The following is a 15,625-nucleotide window of genomic DNA, read 5'->3' as shown; positions in this document are numbered from 1 at the left end:
TCTTGCTGTCAGTGCCACGACCGGCCAGAGTGAAGTCGAGAAAGAATCATCTAAATCAATTCGTAGCTTTCTTGGAACGACCCCCCTCAAGGGAGAGTCGTCCCTCCGCCTTTTGTCGACTGTTGGACTGACGCGAAGAAACTAGCCGTCTTGGCCCAGCAGTTACAAATCATAGTGCTCATTAACTCGCCTGCCAGCGTTCCAGGTGCCAACCGCAATTTCCGCCAGTTTACCCGCTGACAATCTCGTCTGCCGGTGTTCCCGGTGTCCACTGCCATTTCCGCAATCTTTCCAACACCCACTGTCAAAAACCCATCTGCACTCCAGGACTCGACAAGTGCTTACTTGCCTACCGCATCACCCCAAGCCTAAATCCTAAATCTGCAATGAGTCCTGGCTGTTTCCCCTCCTGCCACTCGTTATCCTGCCTTCCAGCGAACATGCCGTGACTCTCCTCTGCCTCTGGAGACGACTTTCTTACATCTTAACCGCGCTCCCCCGACTCCTGCCAACCACTATTCTAGGGTACCCGAGAAAGCGTGTATTCAACCTCGTTCTTCGAGCCCCTTAGGTACTTGATTCGAGGAGACACCTGCTGAGCTCTACCGTGAGACAAGTCGCCGAAATTTTAACATATTTGTCTCAACGGGCATCGTTAGCGTTAGTGAACAACCCGCTCAACGAATCCGTGAGACTCCCTGGGGACGACTAGAAGCAGAGGCATACCAAACGAACCCCACGTTGGATGTGCCATTTTAATGCTGGTTTCTTTATGGAGTTCGCTTAGCTACTAATAATCACCGCCCAATCGGTATGCGCTCCGCCCGTCACCCAGGGAGTGACATACAGCACCGAGAAGACAGCGAATAAGTTTACTACCTCACGGTTGCCCGTCGTTCAGAGCCAGCAGTCCAGGCACGCCGACCCTTGTTGTCGTCCGTCGATCAGAGCTCACAGTCGGAGTCAGTGTCCAGGCCTGCGGATCGTCCTTCCCATGCCAGCGCTGCGTAGGCTGGCTGTCCCGGGCTATCACTGCCTGAGTCTCGCTGCGGAACCACCCCGGGATCGTCGTGGCCTAGGCTAGATGGCCAGGACTCGCCGTTTCTACCGGTCCGGTTTGAACCTTGCTGGTGGACCGCTCCAAGCCAGGCAGCCCGGCTCCGATGTTCCTGCCCAGCTCCAGCCTCGCTCAGCACGCACTGTCTCGCGCCAGCTCGTGACTTCTTTCTCCGCCGACCGCCTGTCACGTGCCCTCTGCGTCGTCTTTCACCCTTGGCTCCCACAAAGTTAAGGAAAGGGAATGTACCATTATGCTCAGTGAAGTATGGTGAGAAGACCCGGGACTCGAGCAGGAATGCCGTTATCCTTGGTGTGACCCTACGAGACTCTCTTACTGCTTTTGCTGGGGTTTATCTAACTGAAGTACCTGTCTGAAAAGTAGAAGAAACATATGTGCATAACACTCATTATTCACAAGAAAATTTGTCAACATCCAAAATGACCCATGGAGAAAATTGTGTGAGGAATTTGTTGGCCACGTTGGCAGAGTCACCTCTCGTGGCCAATGTTTCATTGCAACTTTAATTGTAGTAAACAGTCAAAGGGTATATTACAAGGTGCAATTTGGTTTTGTGCGAACCTACAACGCACAAAACAGCACTCTAACACAGTATGTAGAGGTACCTCTAAACAAATTCCAGGGTTTCATGGAGCCTCCTTCAGATAACTGATGTTGAACATAAAATGTGTGCACCAAGGAGTGAGCAAACAGTGACTTCCAATTAGTCTCAAGCACCAGCGACATGTCGACAAGGAGTGCAATGTGTAGAATGTCGTCTAGAGGTGTGCAGCCAAGATAAAAAGGCGAGATATAACGATATCAGAATAAGATCACACCAAAAAGGTTCCGTTACAATCTAGGCACAGTAATGAGTCAACCGACGTACAGCCGCGATTCACTTTGTGTTGAGGTGAAACATGGCCAACAAAATATAAAAAACGCGTTTTTTTTTTTTTTTTTTCTGTACATCATTTGCTCTGCGCCGTTGATAGAAGGACAGTTGGGCGGCGTCACAAAGTCACTCGCTAGCGCTTTTTCAAATTCGTTCATCGGCACTCATGGTATACCCGGGAGGAGAAAAGTACGAGCTCAGAGCCGAGCCGCCGAGCGTCGATTGCGACTTTCCTAAAGAGAAGCTCCGGTACACTTCGGCGACTCGTCAGCTTCAAACGACGCCTCTTCGAACGAGCCTGACGCGCCCGCGAAGACAATGCGCCGAACGGGCGCGGCAGAAAGCACGCCGGAAGTAAGGGGGCTGGAGTCTGAGTATCCGAAAGAGACGCGGCGCTGGTTTCTACGTCTATTTCGCACATCAGATAACAAACTGGCAAAGCTAGCCGAGTGTGACCTGTGACCAGTGACTGACGTTACATTGGAGCACACGCAGTCGAAATGACGCCTGCAACAGAGCACAGCTAGGTGCTTTCAACAGGGGACACAGGCGTTCAAAGAGGCCTCGATTTAAAAACTTCACGTCTCCTTTGTGTCCTTCGGTGTTTGCTTTGATCCGCGTACGCCAAAGCACTCAATGCTGCAAGTAATAGAGTCGTGTATACGTACCTTTCGAAGCAATTGAAAGTGTGTAGGTTTCGCTCGATGCCCACGAGTACGGAGTGCGACGAACGCCAATCACGCCGGCTGGCCAGGCTGGCCGGGTCGCGCAACACACAGCAGTGGTGGTGACAGTGGCGCAACCGACGCCCGCGCCCGCTCGCTGCGCACTGCGCATGCTCAGCATGCTCGTTGCTCGTCTTGGCGGCTCGCCAGCACGCCGGCATCGCGCCGGGCCAGCCGGGCTCGCTCCCTTCGAAGTTCGAACAGTTCGAAGTCCAAACTGCTTGCGCGCGCGCGCGCGCGCGTGTTGGCGGTGGAAACTGTCTTCTCGAGAAACGAGGCTGTAACGTATCGTTTGATGGCGCAAGTGCACGTATTTTTCACGCCATTTTTTGGACAGTGTGTGAATCTCGCGAAACAGGCGACGAAAAGTGGTGGGTGAAATGTGCTCGCATGTCGTCGTGGATTTTGTGTACCACGTAGGATTACCCAGAAAGGTGGGTCAATATCGATAAATGTGCGCGTAAGAAGCAACTACATGCACGTGACCTGTCAAACCTATTCACCGTCATTATTTTATCGTGCGAACCGACATTGTCACGTATCGCGTTTGATTTCGGTCCCAACATATCGTGTCATGATGTTGTATTTCTCACCGTCGGTAACTTCGTATTGATATGATATCGTATTCGATGTGGTGGTCGTGTCCCAACACCGATAGTTTCTTGTTGTATTGCGATGGTGTGTTGCAACATCGAATTGTATCCCGGTACGTTGGGTTTATCGTTTGGCGATCAACTTTTGTTGCATTACAACTGCAATAAACATTTGTTGGAAGACGATCACTCCAATGAGCACGTCGTTATTGGGCTTTCTCATTAAAAGGTAGGTCGCGGCGGGTGTTCCGGCTAGTTATTCTGAATGGTTTGGTGGTTGTCTAGTTTCAAGCGCGCGAGGCTGTGTGTACTGTGTGCCGTACTAACAGCTGTACATACTTGCACTGTCGATCAATGTTAATGTGTTCGCAACGCAGAACGTTTATGTTATGTGTGTATCCACGCCCAATATATTTTTCGCGTATTGCCGTGTGGATATGCCAACATAATGCATGTTGGTAACTTGGTACCCGCGTTCTGAGATATATGCACGCGATATCATATTGTATTTTCCTTTGGTCCCATGATCGACGACCAATATTTCTATATCGTGTGGCCGTACAGTATGTCCATGTCGGCCACCAATATGCACGCGATGTCGTATTCTATTCCAATAACCGTGTAGTATATCGGGGTATTGTGCTCCGATATCGTGTTGTATACCAATAACCGCAAGTTATATCGCGATATTGTGCTCCAATATCCTGTTGTATACCAATAACCGCATACTATATCGAGATATTGTGCTCCGATATGAATTCCCATCGTGCGTATTGGGTTAATCGGATAACAATAAGTTTTTATTGGTTTCCATCATCTTCATTGGAATACAATATTTCCAATAAGCCGAGTTCATATTGGCCTTTTTCAATAGGGCATTTACGTGGATTCGGAGAACAAGTCCTGCTACGGCTTGAGTGACATGAGTGACAACTAACCAACGATGACACTAGTCGATCATCGAGAGACCACTCTCTCGACAGAGAGAGACTTCTTGGAGTTTATGTTGAAATGTTTTTGTGACAGCTATCGTGGGACGTATGGATACGATCGAAAGGTGAAAAACGATTTATTTAGGGCTTTCTTGGTCATGTGGGACACAAATGCTGCAGTCTTTTTTTTTTTTTTTTTCGTTTGATATTACGGCATTTACGTGGATTCGGAGAACAAGTCCTGCTACGGCTTGAGTGACATGAGTGACAACTAACCAACGATGACACTAGTCGATCATCGAGAGACCACTCTCTCGACAGAGAGAGACTTCTTGGAGTTTATGTTGAAATGTTTTTGTGACAGCTATCGTGGGACGTATGGATACGATCGAAAGGTGAAAAACGATTTATTTAGGGCTTTCTTGGTCATGTGGGACACAAATGCTGCAGTCTTTTTTTTTTTTTTTTCGTTTGATATTACGGCATTTACGTGGATTCGGAGAACAAGTCCTGCTACGGCTTGAGTGACATGAGTGACAACTAACCAACGATGACACTAGTCGATCATCGAGAGACCACTCTCTCGACAGAGAGAGACTTCTTGGAGTTTATGTTGAAATGTTTTTGTGACAGCTATCGTGGGACGTATGGATACGATCGAAAGGTGAAAAACGATTTATTTAGGGCTTTCTTGGTCATGTGGGACACAAATGCTGCAGTCTTTTTTTTTTTTTTTTTCGTTTGATATTACGGCATTTACGTGGATTCGGAGAACAAGTCCTGCTACGGCTTGAGTGACATGAGTGACAACTAACCAACGATGACACTAGTCGATCATCGAGAGACCACTCTCTCGACAGAGAGAGACTTCTTGGAGTTTATGTTGAAATGTTTTTGTGACAGCTATCGTGGGACGTATGGATACGATCGAAAGGTGAAAAACGATTTATTTAGGGCTTTCTTGGTCATGTGGGACACAAATGCTGCAGTCTTTTTTTTTTTTTTTTCGTTTGATATTACGGCATTTACGTGGATTCGGAGAACAAGTCCTGCTACGGCTTGAGTGACATGAGTGACAACTAACCAACGATGACACTAGTCGATCATCGAGAGACCACTCTCTCGACAGAGAGAGACTTCTTGGAGTTTATGTTGAAATGTTTTTGTGACAGCTATCGTGGGACGTATGGATACGATCGAAAGGTGAAAAACGATTTATTTAGGGCTTTCTTGGTCATGTGGGACACAAATGCTGCAGTCTTTTTTTTTTTTTTTTTCGTTTGATATTACGGCATTTACGTGGATTCGGAGAACAAGTCCTGCTACGGCTTGAGTGACATGAGTGACAACTAACCAACGATGACACTAGTCGATCATCGAGAGACCACTCTCTCGACAGAGAGAGACTTCTTGGAGTTTATGTTGAAATGTTTTTGTGACAGCTATCGTGGGACGTATGGATACGATCGAAAGGTGAAAAACGATTTATTTAGGGCTTTCTTGGTCATGTGGGACACAAATGCTGCAGTCTTTTTTTTTTTTTTTTCGTTTGATATTACGGCATTTACGTGGATTCGGAGAACAAGTCCTGCTACGGCTTGAGTGACATGAGTGACAACTAACCAACGATGACACTAGTCGATCATCGAGAGACCACTCTCTCGACAGAGAGAGACTTCTTGGAGTTTATGTTGAAATGTTTTTGTGACAGCTATCGTGGGACGTATGGATACGATCGAAAGGTGAAAAACGATTTATTTAGGGCTTTCTTGGTCATGTGGGACACAAATGCTGCAGTCTTTTTTTTTTTTTTTTTCGTTTGATATTACGGCATTTACGTGGATTCGGAGAACAAGTCCTGCTACGGCTTGAGTGACATGAGTGACAACTAACCAACGATGACACTAGTCGATCATCGAGAGACCACTCTCTCGACAGAGAGAGACTTCTTGGAGTTTATGTTGAAATGTTTTTGTGACAGCTATCGTGGGACGTATGGATACGATCGAAAGGTGAAAAACGATTTATTTAGGGCTTTCTTGGTCATGTGGGACACAAATGCTGCAGTCTTTTTTTTTTTTTTTTCGTTTGATATTACGGCATTTACGTGGATTCGGAGAACAAGTCCTGCTACGGCTTGAGTGACATGAGTGACAACTAACCAACGATGACACTAGTCGATCATCGAGAGACCACTCTCTCGACAGAGAGAGACTTCTTGGAGTTTATGTTGAAATGTTTTTGTGACAGCTATCGTGGGACGTATGGATACGATCGAAAGGTGAAAAACGATTTATTTAGGGCTTTCTTGGTCATGTGGGACACAAATGCTGCAGTCTTTTTTTTTTTTTTTTTCGTTTGATATTACGGCATTTACGTGGATTCGGAGAACAAGTCCTGCTACGGCTTGAGTGACATGAGTGACAACTAACCAACGATGACACTAGTCGATCATCGAGAGACCACTCTCTCGACAGAGAGAGACTTCTTGGAGTTTATGTTGAAATGTTTTTGTGACAGCTATCGTGGGACGTATGGATACGATCGAAAGGTGAAAAACGATTTATTTAGGGCTTTCTTGGTCATGTGGGACACAAATGCTGCAGTCTTTTTTTTTTTTTTTTCGTTTGATATTACGGCATTTACGTGGATTCGGAGAACAAGTCCTGCTACGGCTTGAGTGACATGAGTGACAACTAACCAACGATGACACTAGTCGATCATCGAGAGACCACTCTCTCGACAGAGAGAGACTTCTTGGAGTTTATGTTGAAATGTTTTTGTGACAGCTATCGTGGGACGTATGGATACGATCGAAAGGTGAAAAACGATTTATTTAGGGCTTTCTTGGTCATGTGGGACACAAATGCTGCAGTCTTTTTTTTTTTTTTTTTCGTTTGATATTACGGCATTTACGTGGATTCGGAGAACAAGTCCTGCTACGGCTTGAGTGACATGAGTGACAACTAACCAACGATGACACTAGTCGATCATCGAGAGACCACTCTCTCGACAGAGAGAGACTTCTTGGAGTTTATGTTGAAATGTTTTTGTGACAGCTATCGTGGGACGTATGGATACGATCGAAAGGTGAAAAACGATTTATTTAGGGCTTTCTTGGTCATGTGGGACACAAATGCTGCAGTCTTTTTTTTTTTTTTTTCGTTTGATATTACGGCATTTACGTGGATTCGGAGAACAAGTCCTGCTACGGCTTGAGTGACATGAGTGACAACTAACCAACGATGACACTAGTCGATCATCGAGAGACCACTCTCTCGACAGAGAGAGACTTCTTGGAGTTTATGTTGAAATGTTTTTGTGACAGCTATCGTGGGACGTATGGATACGATCGAAAGGTGAAAAACGATTTATTTAGGGCTTTCTTGGTCATGTGGGACACAAATGCTGCAGTCTTTTTTTTTTTTTTTTCGTTTGATATTACGGCATTTACGTGGATTCGGAGAACAAGTCCTGCTACGGCTTGAGTGACATGAGTGACAACTAACCAACGATGACACTAGTCGATCATCGAGAGACCACTCTCTCGACAGAAAGAGACTTCTTTGAGTTTATGTTGAAATGTTTTTGTGACAGCTATCGTGGGACGTATGGATACGATCGAAAGGTGAAAAACGATTTATTTAGGGCTTTCTTGGTCATGTGGGACACAAATGCTGCAGTCTTTTTTTTTTTTTTTTCGTTTGATATTACGGCATTTACGTGGATTCGGAGAACAAGTCCTGCTACGGCTTGAGTGACATGAGTGACAACTAACCAACGATGACACTAGTCGATCATCGAGAGACCACTCTCTCGACAGAGAGAGACTTCTTGGAGTTTATGTTGAAATGTTTTTGTGACAGCTATCGTGGGACGTATGGATACGATCGAAAGGTGAAAAACGATTTATTTAGGGCTTTCTTGGTCATGTGGGACACAAATGCTGCAGTCTTTTTTTTTTTTTTTTCGTTTGATATTACGGCATTTACGTGGATTCGGAGAACAAGTCCTGCTACGGCTTGAGTGACATGAGTGACAACTAACCAACGATGACACTAGTCGATCATCGAGAGACCACTCTCTCGACAGAAAGAGACTTCTTGGAGTTTATGTTGAAATGTTTTTGTGACAGCTATCGTGGGACGTATGGATACGATCGAAAGGTGAAAAACGATTTATTTAGGGCTTTCTTGGTCATGTGGGACACAAATGCTGCAGTCTTTTTTTTTTTTTTTTCGTTTGATATTACGGCATTTACGTGGATTCGGAGAACAAGTCCTGCTACGGCTTGAGTGACATGAGTGACAACTAACCAACGATGACACTAGTCGATCATCGAGAGACCACTCTCTCGACAGAAAGAGACTTCTTTGAGTTTATGTTGAAATGTTTTTGTGACAGCTATCGTGGGACGTATGGATACGATCGAAAGGTGAAAAACGATTTATTTAGGGCTTTCTTGGTCATGTGGGACACAAATGCTGCAGTCTTTTTTTTTTTTTTTTCGTTTGATATTACGGCATTTACGTGGATTCGGAGAACAAGTCCTGCTACGGCTTGAGTGACATGAGTGACAACTAACCAACGATGACACTAGTCGATCATCGAGAGACCACTCTCTCGACAGAAAGAGACTTCTTGGAGTTTATGTTGAAATGTTTTTGTGACAGCTATCGTGGGACGTATGGATACGATCGAAAGGTGAAAAACGATTTATTTAGGGCTTTCTTGGTCATGTGGGACACAAATGCTGCAGTCTTTTTTTTTTTTTTTTCGTTTGATATTACGGCATTTACGTGGATTCGGAGAACAAGTCCTGCTACGGCTTGAGTGACATGAGTGACAACTAACCAACGATGACACTAGTCGATCATCGAGAGACCACTCTCTCGACAGAAAGAGACTTCTTTGAGTTTATGTTGAAATGTTTTTGTGACAGCTATCGTGGGACGTATGGATACGATCGAAAGGTGAAAAACGATTTATTTAGGGCTTTCTTGGTCATGTGGGACACAAATGCTGCAGTCTTTTTTTTTTTTTTCGTTTGATATTACGGCATTTACGTGGATTCGGAGAACAAGTCCTGCTACGGCTTGAGTGACATGAGTGACAACTAACCAACGATGACACTAGTCGATCATCGAGAGACCACTCTCTCGACAGAAAGAGACTTCTTGGAGTTTATGTTGAAATGTTTTTGTGACAGCTATCGTGGGACGTATGGATACGATCGAAAGGTGAAAAACGATTTATTTAGGGCTTTCTTGGTCATGTGGGACACAAATGCTGCAGTCTTTTTTTTTTTTTTCGTTTGATATTACGGCATTTACGTGGATTCGGAGAACAAGTCCTGCTACGGCTTGAGTGACATGAGTGACAACTAACCAACGATGACACTAGTCGATCATCGAGAGACCACTCTCTCGACAGAGAGAGACTTCTTGGAGTTTATGTTGAAATGTTTTTGTGACAGCTATCGTGGGACGTATGGATACGATCGAAAGGTGAAAAACGATTTATTTAGGGCTTTCTTGGTCATGTGGGACACAAATGCTGCAGTCTTTTTTTTTTTTTTTCGTTTGATATTACGGCATTTACGTGGATTCGGAGAACAAGTCCTGCTACGGCTTGAGTGACATGAGTGACAACTAACCAACGATGACACTAGTCGATCATCGAGAGACCACTCTCTCGACAGAGAGAGACTTCTTGGAGTTTATGTTGAAATGTTTTTGTGACAGCTATCGTGGGACGTATGGATACGATCGAAAGGTGAAAAACGATTTATTTAGGGCTTTCTTGGTCATGTGGGACACAAATGCTGCAGTCTTTTTTTTTTTTTTTTTCGTGCTAGAATTGAATTTTGTTTTTCGCTATCCGTGTGCAGTTGCGGCGATATTTGTAAATATGCGTGTTAATATTGTAGTTTTCAATGGAAGTTTGTGCGATTATTGAAAGTGCGTTGTTTGTGACTATGTGTTCATTTATGCTAATGTTATTTTATTGCCTTTATTGGAGTCTATACTGGAATTTTAACTGTATTAAGGTAGTAGTAATATTGTATACAAAATAAGTTATATTTTGTTCTAATGCAGCTCGAACCCATAGGGAGATGTAAATTAGTTAACTGTAAATAGTAAGTTTAGTACCCCTGCCACACGTAAAAGTTTATACATTTTCAATAAATGACTTAGGATTTAACCAGATCGCACTCTTGAGTAATGATACGAGCGTCACAAGCTGATTTGTCGACCCCATAATGTCACTCGATCAAAATTACATTAATTTTGCCGTGTGGCCGGGGTATAATGCAAGAAATCAGTGACTGCACGTGATAAAGTCTCTTACATGATCGTGAGAAACACTTGTCTTGCCTTGTCCGCCTTAACTACGTCTACCTGATTTTAACTATGATCTGTACTGATGTGTCCAATTACTGCGTGTCTCGCCATTTTGTCAAAGTATTTCTGTATAAAATGTGCATCCCTACAGCAATACTTGCGTGATTCAACGTTTTGACTTAAAACAATCACATGTATGCTTAGGCTTGGGTATTCTTTTGCGCATACCTCGTGCCATCTCGTACTGATTATTTAGTTATGTAATATTTTCCCCGTGTAATAAAATGTTTTCTAGACCCGTTGCTATGTGCAGCTTTCATTTTAGCTAATAAGACAAACGCATGTGACTAAAAGCGCGTTATGACAGTTGATCCACGCGCGTTGCCTTCGCTACGACGCGCGCCCCCGTTGGCCTTCCTTTGCGACGTCCCGAGAAGAGCGCTACGGCCTTCTTCTCTAGCAGGTGTTAGGCATACCCTCCCCTCAGTGCCCTTCCCTCCACCTCAAGAGCTGCGCTCTAATTCGGCGTTACAGGGAGTTGTAAACGTCATTCATTTTTTTCTGATCACCCCCTGGGGTGACCAGAAAAAAATCCACCGAGCGCGGCCTCTAGTTCCTGCTTGATTTGGGAGTTTCTCGTTTAACTGGCTGGAGCCGGTATGTCGCCTTCCCATGTTCCTACCAAGCTACATGCATAGAGTTAATATAAAGTAGGCTAGAGGTTCAACCGGCGATCCTGTCTATTCGACTTCCGGGTTTCAAATTGAAGCAGATAGGAATCATTCTTTAAAACGCGCCTGCATTTTGTCTCTTCAAAGGAAAATAACAGAGATAACTTTTGTTATCTGAGTCTTAGCGAATATTATGTACCTTTATTAATAGTTTAAAAGTGTAATTGTTTTAGAGCATTTTTATTTACCACTGAAGGACGTTAAACTTCGCTATATTTCAGGCCCAAACCTGTGTTCCATAGCAGGTATAGAAAAATGAGCGACAATTCTAAGTAAAATAACAATCCAGAAAAATTTAGTGTGTGTTCAGTGTTCACCAGCATTTCGGTGGTGCTTATATAGTGCTTATATGCCCGTCCTGTCATTAAATGCAAATGAGTCCTTCCTGCATCTTGACGATCGGCTAAAAAGACATTCGAAACGTAAATATTAATCTGTGTGGGTTATAAAAGCTCATGTTTTTATTGTTTGCGATTTCGGGCAGTTTTTATCGAGCACCTGTTCTTTGGCATCTCCCTATTTTCAAAACTTTCGAGCATGCGGGTGACGATTTTGAATGCAGAACAAGCATCTTTGTGCATATCCATGAGCAGCAAAAATAAAACATTAGTTATTTATTTCAAATTGGACTATATTACGGGGCATTCAATTTATTTTGATCGTGTGCACGAACAAGGAGTTACTGATCCAGTGTTACTGCGTAGTTATTTCCGTCTCTCTTGGTTTTCCACATGTCCTTCGCTGGTTTGGCACGTATATCCCCCCATGCTGAAAAGCGCCCACGTCATGTTCGCGCTAACAATGCCCGACGGTGCATATAAATACCAGTACAAAGTGCTTTTAGCGCCGTTTTTCATGTCACGAATTTACAATAAAAACGCCATAAGTAACAAAATATTTCGTCTGCGTGACCGCGAAATGTTCCAATCTCTCTAGTATGCACGAATTGTTCGTGATATTTGCTCTTATAATCGAGCGCAGGGAGAAAATACACTCGCTTTTTCCACTAGAAATGCATCACCGGAAGCCAATTTCCGACCGGTTGCTGTCTGCCTCAGTTTGCCGCAGCACACTGGCGCCAGTTGAGCCCTCTAGAATACATTAGAATAACTCTTGCACTATGATCCACATAGCACCGTCTGTTTTGCGTCAGCGTCACCGCCATCGCCTCTCGCAGCGCTTCACAACGAGCCCGACGTTAGCAGGCGCCGACGCGAAGACGGACGCGACTGCCGGCTGCTCTCGTCCAGCTTCTGCGTGTTTGCCGCTAGGGGCGGGGCGGGCATCCACCAATGATGACGTCATGCGGCCAGGCCTTGCCTTCTAGGTGGCATTCGCTACACGCATGAGTGCTGAGAAGGCCGGGTCTCACTTCGGCGTTCCAAGAGACACTTGCAGCCAGAGACGCGTGAAAAAGAAAAATGCTTTGATGAAAGAAGCAAGCATTGTCGCCGACTCTCCGCGCATGCGCAAACGTTATCGGTAAAGAAACAATCGGGAGTTTCAGAATAACGTACGCAATTTTAGCGCACGCTAGCGCTAAATTTAGCGCTTGTATTAGCGCACGCGACGCAAGAGAGTTTTAGAATAGCGTTTCTCCGCCGCGACGCAAAAGCCCAAGCATCTCGCGCCCGCGACGGCACCAGGAAACAGTCACAATTTTCATTTCACACACGAAATGCTGTAACTTTAGAAAGAAAACAAGTTTTTTGGTTCATAGTACTATTTTAGATTTGTTTAAACATGAGAATGCGACGCGAGCGGTTGACCAGTCGTGTCCGCTTGCGTCGCCTCGGCAAGAGAGGTCTCGTGTACTAACCTTCGCACATCCTACCTCCGCCGAGAAATGTTCGCGCGTCGCAAGTATCAAGTTGCCGGTGAGCGTTGCCAAACCGAGAACAACTTCGTCCCGTATTGAAAATCGCAGTTACGAGGATGCCGCCGACGTCGCGCTCATGACGCCGCCAAAGCAGCCGCCGTCATAATCCCTGGAAGCCGCCATTTTTTTAAACTCTGCTCGTCTTGGCTTTAGCCAACTTTTCATCACGAATCCTCCTTGGAGAAGCGCAAAGACTCTTTGCGTACGCGCGCTATTTCCGAGAAATAGCGCACGCTAAAATTGCGCACTCAAAGCGCAAAACCTGGTTTGCATTCGGAGCATGCGCAGTGGCGACGGCGCTATTCTTTGCGTACGCAAAGCTTTAGCGTGCGCTATTCTAAAACTCCATAATATGACGCCTATTGCCGTCTACACCGTGGGCTTTACGCCAGCCGCTTAGGTTACACTACAGTGTACTAGTGCTCTTTGTATTATAAGATCCCAATTTTGTTAAAGCTTGAGAAAAAGGTTTTGCAGCAGACACAACCATTTTTTAACATTTTCTGTGCGTTTAATAAATTATTTCGCTACCATCTTTTTATGCCTTTTTGTATAGGCTCTCAAAGCTGTAATAAGGTCGACCTTTTTTTGTTTTTGTTTTTTTAAATTTTTTTAAACGTGATTTACGTCGAGGATGGATCGACACGACTACTTTGCCATCCTTCCATAAAAAAAGAAAGAAAACCAAAGTGTCCGTTTTTTTATTAGCGTTTTGTTAGGTTTCAGAAAAACCCTCACTCACCTTTAACGTTAAAAGCCTGAAATTAGAAAAAAAACACGTGTTGTTCAGGCATTTCAGTAATACATAATTACATGTTAAACGTGTTAAGGACATGTTCGTACTTAAATATTTCTGCGACGAACGACGCATGGATATACGTCGTATATCAAGGAAGTAAGTTCTTCTTCTGTAATAAGAAACTCATCAAACGTATCTGAAATGCTTCATTTTGAGTATATTTTGCATGCCTTAATATATCTTGCGATGTAATTCCTTTTGATGTGAAAGCACTTGTCATATTGTGACAGATGCGCTGGGATACAATTTTTAAAGCAGGCTGAAAGGGTCCTGAGCCAAGATCTTGGGCTTCATTGTGAAAACAATTGATCTGCTGTGCTTAAGTGTTTTGTAACGTTTTCGTAAAGGATATGACAGACGATATGCCATACGACGGCAAGGCTAGGCAGCAGATTTCCTTACGGCTTTTTTACAGCGGAGCTTTTGAGAGCTAGTTTTCCCAGTTTCGTGTCCGTAAACAAATAAATCTGGACACAACCTTCTGGACAGCTACCGCCATCGATGAGTGACGGCGGCACATAGTACAGCTCCGCTGCTCTTCCTTCTTCACCAGAGTGGGAAGGCTGAACGTTTTTTTCCCGTTGGGACGAAACCACGCTATCCCCCGAGTACTCCCTGAACCACCCTGGACACCTGGTCTGAACATAGTGATTTCAATATGTACCAATGTACTCATCTCGAACCGAACAAAAAACTTTCGTAGCTCGTTTTGCGTATTTGGCATGTTACCATAAACTGAAGTACCTAGATTATTTTTATGGACTTCGTTAAAAGTAGTCGATTCAACTTACGAGAGCCACAGAAAGGACAACGAGGCCGTGCAGCAGTGCCTGGACAGTCATGGATCTACTGCGATCGTTCAGCATTCGACTCTCACGGCAGAAATCCTGAAGAGCTAATGGAAGTCAGTTGGTGTACCCACCGCTTTTATAGAGCCTCATATCATTGCGCACTCTGCAGCTGTGAACCCATAGGTCGATGCGCTTTGTAGGAACAAGCTCGCGGTAAATGACCAGGTGTGACCATTGCTCATGCGTAGAAACCAGATCCACAGCGCTACCGCAGCGCTTGTTGGTCTTTAACATTTAAAGCCACCCCATGACCCGCCCTTCCACCAAATGCTTCGTGCAGAGTCGTAGACTTCCGTTCAACTCACTACACGCCTGGCCTCAGTTTAATACCTCGTGAATCACCGAGATATTGGTATTTAACACTGGCGTTTTCAAGACGCCAAAGGTTTGGGAGAAACAGAAATACTAAACTTATACGCCGATGTCTTCAATACTGAAGAAACGCGGAGGTTTTCAATAATGATCAAACACGGATGTTTTCGTGTCAAGTGCACTGAAACCATATAACTTCATCGATATCTTTCTTTTTTTTCTTGTTACTGGAAATTATCATAGACATTATACTAAAATCCCCAGCTTTCTTGTCCTTGAGGACCTTGCAACCTCTCTCGCCTGCTCTCCGTAAAACGCTGTAAAAGATTAATTTCAGTTGAAAAGCTGTCTAAATCTTAAGATTACCCGGTAAACCAGTAGACAACAGCAATACAACAAAATAATCAATACAAAATAAAATCATAGGAAATTGCACTTTTTCTTCCTAGACCAATTGTTTTTCATTGAATCAAGAAGTTATTTTGAAAAATCTTGAATATCTTTCCA

General features: G+C 44.3%; 1 pseudogene; it reads right to left on the bottom strand.

The window, feature by feature from the left end:
- The window catches only part of LOC115326820, a 63,224-nt pseudogene extending 48,403 nt beyond the window's left edge, over positions 1-14,821 (bottom strand).
- Positions 14,822-15,625: the final 804 nt, after the last annotated feature.

Source organism: Ixodes scapularis, unplaced genomic scaffold, assembly GCF_016920785.2.
Source record: "Ixodes scapularis isolate PalLabHiFi unplaced genomic scaffold, ASM1692078v2 ptg001421l_1__unscaffolded, whole genome shotgun sequence".
NCBI lineage: Eukaryota > Metazoa > Arthropoda > Arachnida > Ixodida > Ixodidae > Ixodes > Ixodes scapularis.
This window is presented reverse-complemented; position numbering and strand designations above follow the sequence as displayed.